We start from the raw sequence: 20,690 nt of genomic DNA, 5'->3' as shown, positions 1-20,690 counted from the left end.
ATTAATTCATTCCCTACCAAGTGCCCTAGAGATACAATGACAGAAAAAGAAGCCATCTCCATTAGAATTCTATGAAATGAACTAGGTTTTTTTTTCCTCTAGAGACAGGGTGGACTGGCTGCTCTCATCAGATCCCCACTGTCTCAGAATTGCAAGGTCCTTTTCAAATGAGATGATATTTCTGTTTCCTTAGCACTGTTGCCAGCACATAGTAGGCACGATATTAATGTTTTTTTTTCTTCTGGATTTCATTTACATTCTTCTCCCATAGCAGTAATGAGCAAGAGCCAAAGCATTTAAATCACGACTACAGTGTACTTTAGTTCAGACCAAGGACATACTCAAAGCAAATGATTGAGTATTGGTCTGCAAGACTTGCAGAAACAGTTGGGCTTAGAGATCACAATTCCACACGGGCTTTTTCATGCTGTGATTCCTTCATCTTCTGAGGCAAGGTCTTGGTCCAGAACTCCCACTTATCCCTCTTCAGGCTCTTTCCCACAGACAACTGCAAATCCAGCTGCAGGTACTCTTCCTTCTGGTTGTAGACTGGCCAGTGAATAAGGTCTCCACCGTTTGGGTCCCTGGGAGGAAAAACCAAACATTTAGATCAGAAAGGGGCCAGAGCACTGACAAGTCTAGCAAGCCATCATCAGTTCAGCCTGGGAACCAAGAACCAAGCCTGAAGGTAGGGGTCAGTTGACAGTGGTAGCATCCATAGAGAGACTTGTTCACTCATCCTTAAGCAGTGTGGTCTTCATCTTTCATGTTGCACCTTTCTATGCACCCAAGGTGGAAAGTTCAAAGAGTGAAAGAACTCACATAGGTAATAAGTAGCCAAATCAGGATTTAAACTCATAACATCAGACTCCACTTCATTAGGGCATCTAGGTGGTGCTGTGGATAAACCCAGATATGGAGTCATGAAGATCTGAGTTTATATCCAGCCTCAGACACTTACTAGCTGTGTGACCCTGGGCCAATAACTTAACTGTGTTTGATTCTGTTTCCTCATCTGTAGAATGAGCTGGAGAAGGAAATGGCAAACTACTCCAGTATCTCTGCCAAGAAAGTTCCAGATGTGGTCACAAAGAATCAAACACAACAACGCTGGACTCCAGATACAAGGTTTTTATTACTACCATCTGTCCTGATGGTTCCCAAGGGGAAGAGAAGTCACTGAGTCTGAAGGGTAGGGGTGAGGGCCAAGAAAGTGGCTAATGTTTTTGTTTTCCTTTCAAGATGCCCATATATAGGATGAGTCTGCCAGAGCATCAATCTCCCCAACCCTGGCCATGAACATGGGGAAGGGCTACTTTTGTTCATCTGACCTTGCATCTAGGTTGCATTAACTTTTTTTCCTGAACAAATTTCAGTCAGGGAACTGCTATGTAAGTGGGAAACCTTTATGTGCCAAGGAACAGGCATTACCCCACACGGAAAACATTTGGGAACCAAGGGCCAGCTTTCTCACCCATGACGGGCAAAGTTTGCCCAGTAGCTCATTATCCTGTGGCTCAGGAGTTTTTCCTCTTCTCTTCCCTCTCCTAAAACTAGGAACAGAAAAACAAACATCTCAGTTAAGGTCAAAATGCAGACTCAAAGGCCTTAATTCCTCTATTCCCCAGTCTCAACTATCCAGTCAGTCCTGCTCTGGCCACTGACCTTATCTTCCTCCAATAGCTTCCCTCATGTCACTCCCCTCCTAGAGGATCTCCTAGGGTTTCTGTTGGCCTACTCTGTCTGACTCCATAATCGAGTCTCTCCCCAGAAAACAAAGTGGAAATCAGGAACACATGAGTTCTAATCCAGCCTCAGACACTGATTAGATGAGTGACCCTGAGCAAATCACTTAAGCTCTCTCTGCCTTTGTTTCTTTGTTTGAAAAATGGAGAAAATAATACCTGTGCCCCAGGGTTGTTGGGAGGGTAAAAAAAGAGAGAGATAATATGTACAGAGTGTTTTACAAAACTTTCAAAAGTGTTACATAAATGCTAGATATCATTATTACATTATATTATTATAAATTTACTAAATTATACTTAAAGTATATTATATTATAATTTATTATATATAATTATAATGATGGCAAGATTTTTATAAATGTCATTTATAATCATTACTACTACTCTTCTAAGTTACAGCAGCATAGGACAAGCTCTGGTAGCTCTAAAGGCACTGGCTATGGCCCCTGCCCCAGACAGTTACTGCCATTCAAGCCCCGTGCCTGGGGCAGTGCAGACAGGCTCAGCAGCAGCAGCTGGGCCATAAGGTAATGATTTCAATGGCCATGGCACGTCATGACACAGATAAATGGATAGACAGGCCTTCCAGCTCTTCCATGACAGGAGCAGAGAGATGAAAATAGGGAGAGAAGACTTCCAAAAACACAGATTTTGGGCCATCTGCAAACATCAACTCCAAAGATTGTTAAATGTGAGACTTTTGTTCAACAATCAACAAATGGATGCACTGCTTGGGAAAATGAATCAAGAATAACTGGAGGAAAAGAAGGAAGGAAGGGAAGGAAGGGAAGAAGCAAAGAAGGGAGGGAAGGAGGGACAGAGGGAATGAGGGAGGGAGGGATAGAGGGAGGAAGGAAGGGAGGGAGGGAGGAAGAGAGAGAGGGAGGGTGGAAGAGAGGGAGGGACAGAAGGCTTCCAGCACATTGGACAGATCCTGTGTGCAGGATTCATGGAAGCACAAGGAAAAGAATCACCAAGGATGAGATGGTGTGACAGGTTAGGGTCTACATCAGAGGAGAGGATGAGGGCATTGCTGAGGTCACCAGGCCATTGTCATATGGAAATGTGTTTTTTGCTTTCCTGCTTCATGTTCCCTTCTGGGGAGTAAACTCCAGGAAGTCAGAGATTGTCCGTGTCTTATTTATGTTTGTGCCTTCCCCAGAGTAGAACAGAGGACTCTGGGTGTTGGATGTGCTTAATCATGTAAACTGACTTGAACAGATTCCTGATTCATCCTCCTGACGCAGTTCACCTAAACAATCAAGGGGACTTCCAAGTCTGCTACCTTAATCTCCATGCACTCAGTCAATCAGGTAACTATTAATTGCCTCCTCTATTCCCAGCATAGTGCCAAAGGTTGGAGATATAAATACAAAGCAAAAAAAAAAAGCTCTTCTCAGGCAGCTGGGCCTCTATTGAAGGCTTCTTGGGGGAACCTGGTAGAGGAGAAGGAACACTGCATTTGGGCTTAGACCTGCTAACCTTGTGATGTTGGATAAGGTCATACCTTTCTCTGAACTTCAGTTTCCTCCTCTATACAACTGACATAATCCCTCCCTTCCCCACATTTCGACCCTCACAAGGTATTTGGGAAGATCAAATAGCAGGTAGATGGTAGGTGGACTGAGTGCTGAACAAGAAAGAAAGAAAGCATCAGTTCAGATGCTGATTCAGACCCTTAACTAGCTCTGAGATTCTTGGCTAGCTGAGGCATCTTTCTTAGCATCAGTTTCTTCATCTATAAAATGGGGATAGCCCCAGCACCTACTTCACAAGACTGTTTTGAGACTATCAGATGAAAATAGCATATAGAAAGCTATTTGTAACCCTTCAAGCAGTATATAAATGCTAGCTACTTTTAACAATTGTCGTAATTATTAAATGAGCTGATGCATGTGAAGGTGCTTTGTGGAAAGGTGAAGCATTATTATTTGTTTGGATGTCAGAGAGAGTATGGTAGATGATGGAGATGGCAGGCCAGAGCCCCTGGGATTCTGCCCCCTCTGCCCACCACCCCAAGCCAAAGCTTCCCACTCCATCCCATCTCCATTGCTTACAAGGCACTCCAAAGATAAAATGCACCTCATCACTATGGTCTGCTTTCACAAAATCCGGCTTGAGGCCATTAAACATGCTTGGTCAGTGCTGCAATTCATAAAAGTAGACCGGAGAGCTGGGACCTAGGCAAACATAAGAAATGGCCACGGTTATTGACACATTGAACATAGGGCAGGGCCACGTGTCAGGGGCCCCTGGCCTGACTCCCTCTTTTCAGATGGGGGGCAATGGTAGCTAGACATTAACAGGCAAGCTCCTCAAGGGCAGCCCCTTAACAAATATTGTTCCAGATTGATGCTGTGAAGAAGGACAAGTGCTGAGTCTGGTGTAACAGGACCTGGGTTAGAATCCTGACCCTGCTGCTGACTGACCATAAGACCTTGGGGAAATCCTTTTACTTTTCTTAGACTGTTTTCAGTTATAAGGTAGAGATAATAATATCTAGCATTTCTATCAAATAAGAAGGGGAGGGGAAGAGAATAAGCATTTGTTATTCAGTTGTTTGTCAGTCATATTCAACTCTGCATGATCTCATTTGGGTTTTTCTTGGCAATGTACTAGAGTGCCTTACCATTTCATTCTCCAGCTCATTTTACAGATTAGGAAACTGAGGCAAAGAGGGTGAAGTACCTTTCCCAAGGTCACACAACTCATAATTGTTTGAGGCCAGATTTGAGCTCAGGAAGAGGAGTCTTTCTGACTTCAGGCCCAGCACTCCATCCACTGTGCCTCCTAACTGCCCTGTGAATAAGCATTTATACAGCACCTACTTTGTGCCACATACTATGCTAAGTGCTTCAAATACAATCTCGTTGGAGCCTCACACCAACCCTGTGACTGAGGTGATATTATCATTTCCATTTTATAGTTGAGGAAACTGAGGCAAACAGAGGTTAAATGACTTCCTCAGGATCACACAGGTGGAAGGGATCTGAGTCTGGATCTGATCTCAGGTCTTCCTGACTCCAGATCCAATGTTCTATCCATGGGGATGAGGTTGTTGTGAAGATCCCGGGGGACAATGGATGTAAGATATTTCATACCAATAAAACCGTCTAACTGGGGTTCTTTGATTTATTTTTAGTTTAGCACTTTGATAACTCAAATTCAATGAAATTGGTTTGCTATGCTAGCTATTTTATTTTACACATTTAAAAACATTGCTCTGGAAGGAATCTGTAGCTTTCCCTGGATGGCCAAAGCGGTCCATGATGTATACCCACAAAAATGTTGAGAATATCTGCTTATAGAAATGTGGGTTATTATTATTATTATTATTGTTATTGTTATTATTATTATTATTATTATTATTTGTAAAGAATGGTCACAGACTCCCCCACAAACCCCTGCTGCTATTCGGGGGGGTGGGTAGGAGGGAAGAAGGAGGAAGGTGAAGAGAGGGTTTAGCCAACCTGGGGGCTAATATAGTAAAGCTAGAAGCAGGAGCCTTCTTCTGCATGAGTGTGTGGGTAACATATGGACATTGCGCCAGAGAAGATATTCTTACACTGATTCTGAAAAGGGGTCATGCCATACTCACGGTGATGATATTTGGCCACTTTGAGGGAAGGAATAACAAACAATAAATCCCCCATCATTTCCTGGAATTGAGCTCGATATTCTCCAGGGTCCCCAGTATCTTTTAAATACTCTTCCATCATCAAATGTACAAGGTCTGGAGGAAATCCCTATAGGAGACCCAGGAAGAGAGAAAGAGTAACAGAAAAATGAACTTACCTGGTAGTGAATTGTTTGGTGATATTTGTTGGTTGATGCTAAGGAATAAGGAAGGGACCTACTTAGCACAGTGGATTAAGTGCTGGCCCTAGAGTCAGGAGAACCTGAGTTCAAATCTCACCTTTGACATGTATTAGGTATGTGACCCTGGGGAAGTCACTTTCCCTTGTTTGCCTTGGTTCCTCATCTGTAAAATGAGCTGGAGAAGAAAATGGCAAACCACTCTAGTAGTGTTGCCAAGAAAACCCCCCAGAGTGGTCATGAAGTATCAAACATTTCTCGTCAACTAACCAACCACAAAGAATAAACCCACCCAAGTTTGCCTACTATTAATAGGTCCTGGGTCTCACTAGATCCCTTCCCCATCTCCCCACCAAGGCCTGCTCTTTCTGGGTGAAATTCCTCAAGAAGATACTAGACAACTAGTTGTTGGGCCTGAGGTAGAAGGGATGTGGGGCTCAAAGAAAGGACAGAGCTACATGGGATCTCCAGGGTACCTTCCGCCTTGTGACTATGAAAGAAGAAAGTCAGAAGGTGTAAGGACCTTCACTGGTTCTCTCTCCGACTGTTTCAATGGCCTCCTGATTGGTCCCTGGGCCTGAAATCTCACTCCACTCCAAGTGATCCTCCATTCACCTTCCAACGTGATTTTCCAAGCACAGATTTGACCATTTTACTCCCCTCCCCAACTAAGTTTTGTTTTGTATTTAGAGCCTTTAACAACCTTGCCCAATTAGTCTTCTTCTATATCATTACTCTCCCCACACTCTGTGGTACAGGTGCCAACCTCCTGGCTCCTCCCACTTCCAATTCCATCTCTCATCTCCATGCCTCTGCATTGGACAGACTTAACTCAAACAGTCCCTTCTATAGAACATCTTTCCTGGTTCCTCCCTCCTCCAGCTGCTAGACCCTTACTCCTCCCCCAAGATTTGCTCTGTGTAGGGTTTCCATTTGTTTCTGGATGTGCAGGTTATCTGCCACATAGAATGTAAGATTCTCAAGGGCAGGTGCTATTTCACTTTGTCCTTGAGCCTAGCCCAGTGCCTGATACCCAGTAGGTGCTTATTAAAAAAGCTTGATTAACTAGTGTCTCACCAAAAATGAACTTTTCAATGTTGATTGGATATTGTTTTTATCCATGTTGTCCTTAAATCCAGGAATGTCCATTCCCTGTGTAGAGGAAAATGGCACACTGTGAATTGTCTCTAAAACTTTATGAAATTTATACATTTAAAACTCATCTAATCCTGGGAAGTCATTGTTCCTTTTAAGGAGGAGCCAGTGACATAGATTCGTTTAGGAATTACTGAATAATTCCCAACATACACTGAACAATACTCAAAATATTTTGCAAAACAGGCAGCAAAATGGTGGGTACAGCCCTGTACATAATAAACAGTGGTTGCTGTTTCTTCATAATGACCAGTGCCCTTAGACAATGACTGATGCTTCCTATAATACTTTGTGATAGAAAAGATGCAGGTAGAATTCTATTTTTCTGACCAGTGTAAATACACAAACTTTATGTTCATATGCTTAAGGAGGGAGCTGACAAATGATTGTTAATAACACATCATAGTAAAATTAGTATCGACTCAAAGGCCTTGAGATATAATGACCTGAAGTCCATAGGATTGTGGCCTGGTCTCACATCAGGATGCCCAGGTTCTAGTCCCAGCTCTGACTGGGGTTAAATCATTTCCTTAATGAGAACCTCAGTTCTCTACTTTACAAAGTGGAGATAAATATCTTAATGATCCCAAACTCACAAGGGGTATATTGAAAAAAGTTTTTGCAAATTACAAAGTGCTATGTTAATGTCAGCTGGTATTATTCACTGTTCATTTAAAATAAAGAGACTTGAGGGAGTGAGATGACATAGTGGACATAGCGAAGGACCTGAAGTCAGGAGGACCTGAATTCAAATCCAGCCTCAGACCCTGGACAAGTCATTTAACCCCAATTGTCTCCAAAAATTAAAAATTTTAAAAATAAAAAAACAAAATAAAGAGACATGTAGTAGATATTTTAACCAAAAGGGAACCAGACCCAGTTTGGGGATCTCTTCGTAAACATCTGAGCAGATTTGCACATGAAATGAGTGATCCATAAAGGAAATAACCAAAGGTTTAATCACTTCCAATTCTTTGAGGGAAGCCTGTTCTGGGTAACTGTTCTGATTTTAGAAAAGGCAAGTGTACAGATGACATAAAGTCAGGAGGTCCAGCTAACATTGGATCATAGAGTCAGTATCCAAAAAAAGATGTGAAAGGCTAGAATTTTGGATCGATCAGACTAGGATCAGATTTAATGGGGACAAAGTCTTACAATCTCAAAATGATGGCGGCATGGTTAGTTGACAATTTATTTGAAAAAGATCTGGAGATTATGTTGAACTACAAGTTCATAAGTAGGCAACAGGGTAATATGGCAACCTAAAAAGCCACATGATGTTGAGCAGCATTAAGAGAGGCACAGCTTCCCAGAATTAGGAGGTGAGAGTCGCTTTGTGCTCTGCCCTGGGAAGGCTACAGGTATCCTTTCCACATTGCAACTTTCCTCATTGTGGTTTTGATATATTCTGAGTAGGCATAAGAAACAAAGTGCAATTTTGGAAAATTTTGTGAAAGCCACAGATGACAGGTGAAAGCCAGCTGATGACATAGATAAAGTTAAGAAACTCAGGAATACATGAAATATATGTATAGAATTGTAATTTATTAACATATGTTACCCTTTAGTACCATAATAATTCAACCTTTTTCTCTGGTACCATGAGGAGGGGGCAAAAATTTATATTGATTTTTTAGATCACAGGGGGCACTGCACCCCCAAACCTGGCAATGTTGAAGGGATAACTATCTGGAATCTTTTGTTCAGTTCTGAGCCTCATATTTGAAGCAGAAAATAGAAAAGCTGAAAAGGTATTCTTGGTCTTGCCAAATAGAGATGGGTTGAAGGAACCTGCTTTGCTGGTCAAAGAGAAAACTTAGGGCAGGGCAGACATGATAGTTGTCTTTAACTGCCTGGTGGATGGTCACCTGGATGAGGAATTTAACTGGTGCCAATCACCTTAAGGGCAGAGCTGGGAATAACAGATACTAGTTGAAAAAGAAGTAAATTTCTACTTGGTGTCATAATGCCCTGTCCAACCATGAGAGCTGCCTAAAAATAGAAGGAACTGCCACAGGAGGGTAGGTTTTCCCTCCTTAGAGTTCTTCAAGCAGAGGCTGGATATCCATTTATCCAGTAAGTTATAGAAGGGATTCTCCTTCAACTCTGGCTTACACTCCATGGTGACCACAGTTCTGACCAACTCAGAAACTCTGTGATTCTTTAGGAAGCATAAACCATCAAGACCAGAAAGAAGCTGGCACAGAATAAGACATCCTAGAATCTTACCACAGGAATAACCCAGCCAAATTCATGGTTGTTCACACCAATGATGGAAGGGACATGGTAGAACTCTCCTGCAGCCAGCAACTCTTCAGGATGTTTGGGGAAGAACTGCCCATCTACTACACCAGAGATCATCTGGAAATGCTAGAGAAAGAAGCAGAAAAAAGGTAAGTCTATCTCCACAATTTCACTTCCAAGTATAACTTTCTCATCATCCTCATTGTTTCCATCTTATTTTAAACACTTTTTATCACTTACCTGGACTCTTTGTTTTTTTTTTCTTTTTCAGAGGCAATGAGGGTTAAGTGACTTGCCAAGGGTTACACAGCTAGGAAGTGTCTGAGGTCGGATTTGAACTCATGTCCTCCTGACTCTAGGGCAATGCTCCCTCCACTGCACCACCTAGCAGTACTCACTTATCTGGACTCTTGCAACAGTCTCCAAACTGGCCTCCCTGTCTCCCCCATAATTTATATCATACACACACACAGAGACACACACATACATGCACACACACACACACACATACCTTCCTCATGTCACATTTGCTCATGACACTCCATGAATCCCCATTGCCCAAAGAAACCCTCCATCACTTCAGTCTGGCATTCAGAGCCTTCTCTTCTACCATTCCAGACTTATATCATACTATGTGGACTCTGACCTGTACTGTGTACATTATGTTTCACCAACCATGGATTCTTGCCTCTCCACAGTCAAGCACATTTTCCTACCTTCTGCTTTGGTTCACTTCACTCCACATGGACAGTTTCCCCCCCACCCCTGCTATTTGTTGAAATTCTTCACTGCCTTCAAAAGCGAATTTAACTGCCATGTCTTCCACAAAGCCTTCTCTCTTATCACCAGAAGGAACCTTCTCTTCTTCAGAGTTCTCACTGCACATGCATGGGACACCCCTGTGGACTTAGGTTCTATTACCTATGTATGGCACAAAGCTCTCTCCCTTTAGGAGAGCTCATCACACACCCATCCCTTATCCGAACTTTGTGTCCCCCCAGGAGGGACACAGAAGCTGCTCCAGAAATGTTTCTGAAATGAACAGAAGGAGCATTCTGGCCTCAAAGTCAATAGGTCTGGATTCTAGTCCTAGCTCAGCTACTAATGGAGTTGGTAACTTGAGGCAAATTATATCTCTTTGGGTTTCAATGTCCTCCCTTACAAAATGAGCACATTGGATTAAATTACTGTCAAGAACATTTTCCTATAAAGTTTCTTAAAAGGGGACATTGGAATTGGGCTTTAACAGATGGGGAAGAATTCAACAGACAAAAGGGGGCTATGAGAGGCAGCAGGGTGGGGGAGGAAAGAAGACTGAATTAAAAACTGGGACACCTTGGCTTGAATCCCAGGTCTAATGTTTACTGACTGTGATGCTGGAGAAATAGATAAGTCACCACCTCTAGGCTGCTCAGAAGTTTGTTTTTGTTTTTCAGTTGTGTCTGACTCTTCATGACCCCATTGAGCATAGCAAGTTAATACTATCCATGGTGATTTCTTGGCAAAGATACTGGAGGGGTTCATCATTTCCTTTTCTAGTATATTAAGGCAAATAGAGGTTAGGTGACTTCCCCGGGCTTACACAGGTAGTAGGTGTCTGAGGCTGGATTGGAAGTCAGGTGTTCCTGACTCCAGGCATAGTTCCCTATTCACTGAGACTTCTTCAGAGGTTTGTTTACCCATCTACAAAGTGGGAATAATGATTCTTACACTCCCTACCTCATAGATTGTTATGAGAAAGGCACTTTGTAAACCAGTATGATAATAACAAGGGACAACTTTACAGACATAAGACACATCTGAAAAAGGCATGGAGGTAGGAGAATTTAGGCAACATTTAGAAGACTGAGGACAGATGAGTTTGGCTGGAGCACAGAGTGCATGCAGGAGGTAATAGCAGAAAAGGCAAGAAAGGTATGGAGGCCCCAAAGTTCTCAGTCTCTGAATTGTGGGCTTGGGTTTGAGTGAAAGTCAGGAATCCTTTCTTCTCCCATCTCCTTGACATCTGCATGGCCAAAATGAAGCTTGACCTCACGGGTGCTTTGGGAAGGGATGTTCATAAGATTGGAGATTTAGAGATGGAAGGTATTTTAGAAGAACATCTAGTCCAATGCTCTCATTTTCCAGATGAGGAAACCTTTGTCAGAACAGGATGAAAAACAGAATAATTTTCAAAATGAAGGAAAATGAACCTGGCTAATGGAGAGAGTAATTACATGTAGGGGCAGCTGGGTGGCACACTCGGCAAAGCATCGGGCTTGGAGTCAGAAAGACTCACCTTCCTGAGTTCAAATCTGGCCTCAGACACTTACTAGCCACGTGACCCTCGGCAAGTCATTTAACCCTATTTGTGTTAGTTTCTTAATGAGAGGTAGAAGCAAATGGCATTCCAATATCTTTGCCAAGCAATCTCCAAATGAGGTCATAACGAGTTGGACATGACTGAAAAATGACTGAACAAGTTGATGCAATTAGATCTGGTTTTAACTCTTCATCTGGCTCTAATTCTTACTACTAAGTGAGTACAGACCAAGAACTCCATTTCTTTGAGGAAGAACCGTGGTGCAGTGAATAAAGATTTGGGTCCTAAGGCCCGGGCTCTGGGATCCATCTTGATACTTGAAAGCTGTGTGAAGTTTGGCAAAGTCACTTAACCCTTCTGGGACTCAGTTTCCTCCTTTATAAAATATCCAGTGAGTACATCAATCCACAAAGTGTCCTAGGCTCTGAGGATGCAAATATAAAAGCCAATAGCTCCCTGACCTTTCACTGCTTCCACTCAATGGTTCTAATTCCCAAGTCTGTAATTCGGGAACAATATCATACTTGTACTACCAATGGTACACAATTGCTGCAAAATTATTGAAATGAGATAATATACATAAAATATATTTTTATGAAATGAGTATTTATATGAGAGTTATGAAGTCCAGAGGATAGAGAGAGCCTTTCAACAACTGTGATTCTTTCTTCCAAACATCCATAGGGTGTTAGATCTGGAAGGTGACGAAGAACAGAATATTGGAGCTAGAAGGGACCACCATCACTACCACCACCTTCATCTTCATCATCATCATGTCATCATCATCATCATCATCATCAACATCATCATCATTATCATCATCACCACCATAACATTTCTTTACTGCTTATTTTGTTCTACGCACTGTACTAATAAGCACTTTACAATTATTATCTCAGTTGTTCCTCACAACAACCCTGGGAGGCAGGTGTCATTATTATCCCTATTTTATTGACAATGAAACTGAGGCAAACTGGTTAAATGACAGCTGGTGTCTGAGGCTACATATGAACTCAGGTCAGCTTTCCCAGCACTCTATGCATTGTAGCACCTAGCTGCATCCTCCATACCTTGGCTCATAGAATGTTATAGCTGGGGGGAAATCTGGAAAGATAGAATACCAGTAGATGAAGGAATCTGGGAAAAAACAATGTTGGAGCCCAGAATGTTAGAATCAGATTAGAATGGATCCCTCCAGCTCTAAAGCTTCTATTCTATAAACAGAGAATGTGTGAGTGGGAAGAGTTCGATGACTAGAGAATGAAAAAGCTTAGGACCTTAAAACCTGAAATGTTTAGAACATAGAATTTTGGAAGGATTCTTAGGACATAGTATGTCCAGAGTAGAAGGGATGGAACCTTAGCAGACAAAATAAGTTGAGAGCACAGAATGTTGAAGGTAGAAGAGATCCTAGAAAGCAGAACATCAGTGAGAAGAGACCTTCAGACATAGAATATTGGAGGTGGAATATCCTTGAAGATCATCTATTTAGTAAGGGGAAACTGAGGTATAGAGAGGGACATTTCCCACATCTTCACCTCAATCCCACATAATGAAGGCTGAGTGTCCAGCCCTCCCCAAGCTGTCTTGGCAGCTCTTCTTGGGACTGGAACCCTTGCTTGTCAGCCTACATACCTTGGTGATGGCCAGCATCTCATCCTCAGACTTGCTCCTAAGGCACTGAACCATGGAGGCAGAATCATGTCTATCACAAGCAGACAGATTGGCAACGCGCTGCAAAGAGGCGCCCACAAAGAGTTAATATTCTCATAGAGGAACCCCTGGCCTGGATCACAACAGAGGGATCCTTTCATACTCATCAGTAAGCTAGCAAAGGATCATTTCTATAGGTGATGATGCAGTAATGGCAAAAAGGAGACCAAGCTGAAATCTGACTGTCTAAAGGGAGTGAGTCCCCCAACCTTAAGCCTGCTCTGTATAGGGCTCAGTGCCAGTCAGTGGGGATGGGGATGGGCAGGGGCAGGTTACAAAGACACAGTCCCTGCTCCCAAAGAGTTCACCATTTCCTCAGGGAGAAAAGACCTAAATATCCCTAAAGGACACAGGCTGGAGTCCAGAAGGTTGAAAGAGCCCTGACACTGGCTCAGACAGCTCAGTTCAGGGCCCAGCTCAGTTGCCAACTCATTGCATGACCTTGGACAAGTCACAGAATGACAGACACAGAGAGGCAGAAGGGACCTCACAGATCATTCCATTTCACCTGTACCTGGGCCCCCTCAGGGAATGCTTCCTGCTGTTCTGGGGGTATCGGGAAACAGAATTTGGAGCTAGAAGGGACTTTACAAACCATCTAATAGAACCAATTTTTATAGAGGAAGAAACTGAGGCACCAGGAAGGAAATGTCTGACCTACAATCACAGGCAGAGGAAGAAGCACAGGCAGCAACTGAATCCTCCCTCTCTGTGACTCAGTTTCCTCCACTGTAAAATTAGGAGTTTGGACTAGATGGTTTCTATGGTAACTGTCAGCTTGAACATTCAGTGACATTCCAGTGTACCTTCTTACAGCCCATGAGACCTGGAAGATCAATGGGAACCCAGGCCATGAGGTTGGGAGGCCAATAAGCCTAAGGAAGGATAACAGTGATTGCAAAGACCAAAGAACAAGGAACTTACATCCACAATCCCTTCTGGGCTGGAAGAAATCAAGCCAGGGAGGGTGGCCACACCGCTCTGCATGATTGCTCTGTGGAACAAGCCTTTAGACATGGGGGACAGAACCTAGGGGAGCAAAGCAGAGGAGAAAGGAGGAGGAAGCAGTCATGGAGAGGCCCAGACATTCCTTGTTGAGCAGAGACAGAGAAGACTGTGAGTCTGAAAGCCAGGAAACCCCTAAGATAACCATATAGGACATTCCCAAACAGTAGTCTCTCTATGGGACCCTGATATTTGGGACCTTTGGCACAGCCGGGCCTATAGGATAGATGGAGAGAAAAGAGGGTTAAGGAGCTTTGTCCATGGCCCTGGAATCTCCGGGGAGGGGGGTCAGGAACATGGTATGATATGATGCCTGTGCTCTGTAACCCAGCAATGCTGTTCCTATGCCCTGCCTCCTTACAAGGTCACATTGTTTACTAATTAAGAGAAAGACCAGAGTTGTTCTTAGGATCAAATAATTTTAAATCAAATAGTTTTTCACACTATATCATGGGAATTTTCCACTTTCCCAACAGCTATTATTTTTTAACATTATTCTTCCATTGAAGTCCCTCCTGGGCCTTATCACGGCCTGGAGGCTATGTCTGTGATGTGCCAGAAGATCTTTGCCTCTAAGCCCTCTAATGGATTTTATGTCTGTCATTTGAGGGTCAGCCTTGCTAAGCTCTCAGAGGGTCATGGATAAAGACTGGGGAGAGCAGATCTGCAGCACAACTGGTCACAAAGGCCTCATGGGAAAGTGTAGAGAGGCTCTGAGCAGCATTGGGAAGAGATGAACCCCAGTAGCGAAGTTGGGGATCCATTGGGCCATGAATTATTTCATAATTGCCCTGTACATTTCCTTTCCTCTATTTGAAGTTGTTAGTAAGCCTTTAAAAATGGATAGCTCATCTTTTATCTCCAGTGAAGTAGAGGAAGAAAGGCCTAGATGATTAGTTGGGCTTAGGGAAGGGGAGTATAGTGGGTTCTCCAAATGAAAGACAAGGACACATTCCAGCCCTAGAGAAAGAAGTCAGAGAAAGGAGAAAGGAGTCCCAATGGTTCTGAGGGGGGAGGATAAGAGAAGAGGAAGAAGAAGAAGAAAAACTTAAGCCCGTCTAGGGGTGGGGAACCTGGGGCCATGAGGCCACATTTGGCCCTCTAGGTCCTAAAATGTGGCCCTTTGACTGAACCCAAACTTAACATAAATCCTTAATTATAGGATTTGTTCTGTGAAGCTTGGATTCAAAGTACCACACATGAGAACCTAGAGGGCCATATGGAGCCTTGAGGACACAGGTTCCCCACCCATAGAGAAATTGGGTTTGGATACAAGAAGGCCCCTTCAAGCTGGGGTCATGTATTTACCACCTACATGTGAGGAAACACTTGCTCCCCCAGCAGACTGCCCAAAGATGGTCACATGACCGGGATCTCCTCCAAAGTTGACAATGTTCTTCTGGATCCACCTCAGGGCAGCCACCTGATCCAGGTAACCCCAGTTGCCAGGTGCATGCTCATCCCCAGTGCTGAAAGCCAGATATTAGACAAGGTTGGAGAATTCTGAAATAGAGTACCGCATTCATTGGATTATGATATTTAAAGACCATCTTATCCAGTTGAATAATGTAAGGGATAGAATGCTGGAACCAGACTTTGAAGGACCAGTGTTCATCTACCAGATGTGTGACCACAGGCTAGTCACTTAGACATCTGCCTCCATTACCTCATCTGGAAAATGGGGATAAAATGGCATATATCTGTCAGAGTTGTTGCAAGGATAAAATGAGCCACTATTTATAAAGCACTTTGTAAATCTTAAAGGACAACACAAATGCCAGTTGTTGTCCTTCTTCTATAGATGTGAATTGGTGAGACAGATCTTGAATTCCTCCACTTGAAGGACTCCCAGGGCAGGCCTCTTTAGTGGCTCCCTGGGTCTTCCAGGGGGAGCCTCCACCATTGTTCTTTCTTCCCTTCAAGCTTACTCCCTGATCTCTTCCACCTCCCCAACAGCTGCCTTACCCCTACTCTCCCTTCTTGTTCCCTTTTTAGCTCTCTTTTTTGTTTTGTCTTCTTCTATTAGAATGTCAGGTAAAGTCACAAAACATTTACTGAGCCCCTACTATGTGCCAGGCACTCTACTTAGCTCTGGGCATACAAGGAAAGGTAAACATAGTCCCTGTCCTCGTGAAGTTTACTGTTTAATGGAGGAGGAAGCATATAAACATCTGTGGGGATGATTCTGGAGGGAAGGCCTTGGCAATAAGGGAGACAGGGAGAGGTTTCTTGTAGAAGGTAGGATTGCCACTGAGTCCTGAAGCCAGCCAAAAGGAGGAGGAGTGAAAAGGAACAGACTCAATGGAGTATCTTATTTAAAGATCAGGAAGGAGGGAGAGAATGTGGAGGAGCCTGAGAAGACAAGAGACCTGGGAGGAGGCCAGCCTTCTCTCCAAGAACTCTGCAATCCAGAAACTTTGTACTCTTTGTTGTCCTTGAACACAACTCTCTGCCTCCCAAGTCCTACTTTCCCTGGAAAACTCCATAACTGGAATTTCTTGAAGGAATCTGAGACAGCTCTATTCTCACCTTCTTTACGAGTTCTCATTTTTCATCTTCCCCCTCCCCCCACACAACCTTCACTGCCAGGGCCTTCTAGAGCAACAAACCCACTTTGAGGCATTATAGAAAACTGGTCCTGGGGAAGCTTGGAAAAGCATGAGATGCCATGTGATGCAACAAGCAAGCAAAAATAAAAGCAACACACACACACACACAAACACAATATGACAACCTCCATTGACAGACAGAGATTCAGGGCACTAATGTGAGGTAGACATTTACAGTAGCAAGATCTTGGTGGGAGTACACACTCAGTATGGAGTCTGAGCAGGTCAGTCTTATCCCTTAAAGGAAGGTTTGGTTGGGACAATCAGCACCACATGTGAGAGAAGGCATTCTTAATCAGACCCAGGTATGGTGGGGAACTTCCCCAAGATCCTTTACTGATGCAGGACTCAGGGACTCCAAGAGCAGGTGCCGGCACACACCCATGCAGTCAGCTGGGAGTCCATTGAGGAGCTGAGGTTACTCATGGGATAAGAATAAATCAGGACATGTGAAAGTATTGTCTGTCTGCTATGGTTTAAATGTTTTATGGTCCTTAGGGTCACTTACCCTGTGACTCCATGTTGTAGTCCAATCACTTACAACAACAACATGACACGATGTATTTCAAAAATCACAAACGTCACAGCTTCCCTCTGAGCTTATTCTCTTTTACGTTGTATACATTTTTATCTATATGCCATGTATAACTTGTCTCTCATTAGAATGGAGCTCCCTGAGAGTAGAAATTGCCTTTCTCTTGTGTCCCAAGCACTCTCACAGTGATTGGCATATAATAAGTGCTTAAAAGATGTTTGTTAACTGGCTGATTGACTGAATAAGGGGGTGATGGTCTGACCAGTGCTGTAGGAAGATCACTGACAGCTGAGTGGAGGGTGAATTTTTGTAGGGAGAGAAGAGGCAAGGAAGCCAATCAAGCTGGTGTTACTAGTCCAAGTATAAGGTGGTGGGAGTTTGCACTACAGTGGTGGTAGTGTAAGAGGATAGAAGTGGGTGTATATGAGAAACGTAGCAAGGGTATAATCAATAAGACTTGCAACATATTGGATACAGGGGAAAAGAGAGTGAGTAGTGACCATGACCCCTAGATCACAAGCCCAGGTGACTAGGAGGATGATGGTGTCTTTAAGAAATAATGGGGACATTATGAAGAAGAGAGGGTTCAGTGGGAAAGAGAAAGAGTTCAGTTTTGAAAATGTTGAGTTTATAATGGGACATAGATTTTGAGATAGTTGGAAATGGGATACTGTAGGTCTGGTCTGGATATTGGAAGCTAGACTGAAGAGAATGAAGAGAGTAAGAGAAAAGAAAGAAGCTGTCTAGCCATAAAAGGGAGGAGATGTATGGGATGATAACTAGTGGGGATGGATAGATGGATGGATGGATGGATGGATGGATGGATGGATGGATGGATGGATGCATGGATGCATGGATGGATGGAGGGAGGGAGGGAGGAAGGGAAAGAGGGAAGTAGGGAGGGAGGGACTAGTAAGGATTTGTGAGATCAGAGGAGAGACATCGGCAAGTTTGTAGATAGTAGGGAAGCAGTTGGGAGTGGGGGTGAGATGGGGGGGAAGAGAGAGAAAGAGAGAAAGAGAGAGAGAGAGAGAGAGAGAGAGAGAGAGAGAGAGAGAGAGATTAAATAACAGTGAAAATGAGAATGATAGAAAAGGCAATCTTCTGGAAAAGACTGGAAGGAATGGGATCATTTGTGTGTGTAGAAAGCATACCCGTAGTGAAGAAAAGGTCCACTTCCTCACGTAAGACAGAGGGGAAGGAGAAGATAGCAATAGAAGGTGTCTGATCAATGTGATGTAAGGAGGAGGACATATGAGGGAGCTCAGTGGATGGCCTCATTTTTTCCATCAAAATATAAAGCAAGATTCTAAGTTGAGATGGTGAGGAGAGGAGGAGCCATGAGAAGTTGGAAGAGGGATGCGAAGGTTTAGAAAAGCCACTCTGGTGAGTGAGATAGTGAACTGATTATAGAGGTGTGGACAGATTGCCTTGCCACAGTAAGGACTATTAACTATCCAGTTAAGATTATGGAACATTAATTTTGATGGATCCAGACAACACAGCTTCATGATTTTCTGTAGTTTCATTCAGCTGTATGCACAGAAGAGCAAAAGGAGTGGATGATAGGAATAACCCAAGGCTGAGGTTTGGCAGGGAAAGATTTGTCATAGGATAAGTGGTCAGTGTAGAGATTAAGTGGTTCACTGATGGTTTAAGATGGGGAAGGGAAGAGAGTATAAAAGGGTGATGGCATGGGAAAGGTCAAAGTGAGGATGAAGAACAGGGTTTTGGGTTACAAGGCAGAGAGTCTAGTGGAATGATAAGAGATTGTTACTAGATAGAGGAATTTCAGAGTTAATGAACATAGAAGTGGAACACTCATGAGTCAGGGTAAAATCAAAGGTGGTATCATCTCTATATAGCTGAGGAGGAGTGAAGGAGTAGGCTATGAGAAACAAATGCACTGAAGAACTAGGAGAGAAAGAATGTTTAAGAGAATGTCAAAATGAATGTTGAAATCTCCCAGTATGAAGGCAGGAGTTGGGAGAGAGAGAAAGACTGCAAAGAGGGCACTGAACTCATTGAGAAAGGAAGGAGAGTATCCTAGAGGGTGGTAAATAATAGCTACTAGAATCTTGATTGGGTGTTGAATATGGATCGAATGATCCTCAAAGGAGAAGTTGCTGAGTGATGGTGATAGAGGGAAATTACTAAAGTGGTAGTGGGAAACAAGGGGTATGTTGGCTTCCTTGTGATGGAGGCTCGAGTTAAAATGCAAGTAGTGCAGAAAAGGTCACCAGGTAAGCTGTGTCATCAGAAAAAAGTCAGGGTTTAGTGAGTAAAAGTAGAGAGAAGGGGTAAGAAAGGAAAGGGGTAAAGATGAAAAGAGGTTTATTAATTATGGAGCAGGCATTCCAGAGAGCACTGTGAAAGGGGTATATAGCTTTAGATAAGACATTACAGAAAATCGGTACTTGGAAAGCTAACAGAGCCATGAGCTTTATTACTATGCAGTACAGCAGCCCAGAGTTAGGTTAACACAGTAGGACCATCTTATTTTCTTATCCTATAACCCCAGCACTTAGTACAGTGCCTGGTGCTTAATAAATGGTTTATCTACCTGCCTATCTTTCAGCTAGTCTATCTATCCACCCCTCCATCCATTTGTCTATCTATCTATTTATCCAACCATCCATCCATCCATCCATCCATCCATCCATCCATCCATCCATCTATCCTCTCTCTCCTCTCTCCGCTCTCTCTCTCTCCTCTCTCTCTCCTCTCTCTCCTCTCTCTCTCTCTCTCTCTCTCTCTCTTCCCCCCCTCTTTCTCTTTCTCTGTCTGTCTCTAATGTGAGGCCAAGAGAGAAGTGAATTTATTAGTCATGAGAAGCACGGCCATAATATGAAATTGGGTCCGCTGGTCACAAATCTAGTGATTTGTCTACTACATCATGATTAGCTTGTGGGGAAGGCAAGGGAAGGCAAGAGACATGTCATCTAGTCAGGAATTTATGTTTATCATCAATCAACCACTCAGAAATCTAGGAATTCATCAGGGAAAACATACTTGTACTCACATTTCACTGGGGTTAAATCCCACCTGAAGAACCCGGGGACACCCAGCCTGTACTGGATGGTGACCACTACCACATTCTGGGAGGCAGACAATATTGAACCATCATATATGGAAGCACTGCCAAATGCAAGAGCACCACCATGGATCCACACCATCACCTGCATAAATCAGACATAGTTTTCCTTAAAAGAACAAATGCCACCAAGCATGACTCTGCTGCTCCCTTGTGCAACATGAAAATACTGTATCCTGTTATCTTGTGACCAATGATAAAGTAGCTCTAAATATGAGAGAATTCACTTATCATGAGTGACAGGCTATGCATCAGAGTTCCTGTCACGTAAGAGCCAACTTGACTTGACTCCAAGACAGATCAGATCCTCCTTGGAATCTTCCTAGCAGAATCACCTCCTTGAGGTTCTCCTGTTGCCAAAGATAGACATGGAGCAAAGCAGTCTCTTCTAAAGATCCCTGTTCCCCTCCAGAACAGGGGAAAGGTGGCAGGAGTCCATTCTAAGGGACACAGACCCAACCAGACAATAGAG

The 20,690-nt window shown here is 43.3% G+C and overlaps 1 pseudogene; it reads right to left on the bottom strand.

Annotated features, from left to right (window-relative positions):
* Window positions 1-400: 400 nt before the first annotated feature.
* The window catches only part of LOC118840816, a 43,684-nt pseudogene continuing 23,394 nt past the window's right edge, over window positions 401-20,690 (bottom strand).

This window comes from Trichosurus vulpecula, chromosome 3, assembly GCF_011100635.1.
Source record: "Trichosurus vulpecula isolate mTriVul1 chromosome 3, mTriVul1.pri, whole genome shotgun sequence".
Classification (NCBI taxonomy): Eukaryota; Metazoa; Chordata; class Mammalia; order Diprotodontia; family Phalangeridae; genus Trichosurus; species Trichosurus vulpecula.
The sequence above is the reverse complement of the archived record's forward strand: the minus strand, read 5'-3'. Positions and strand labels throughout refer to the sequence as shown.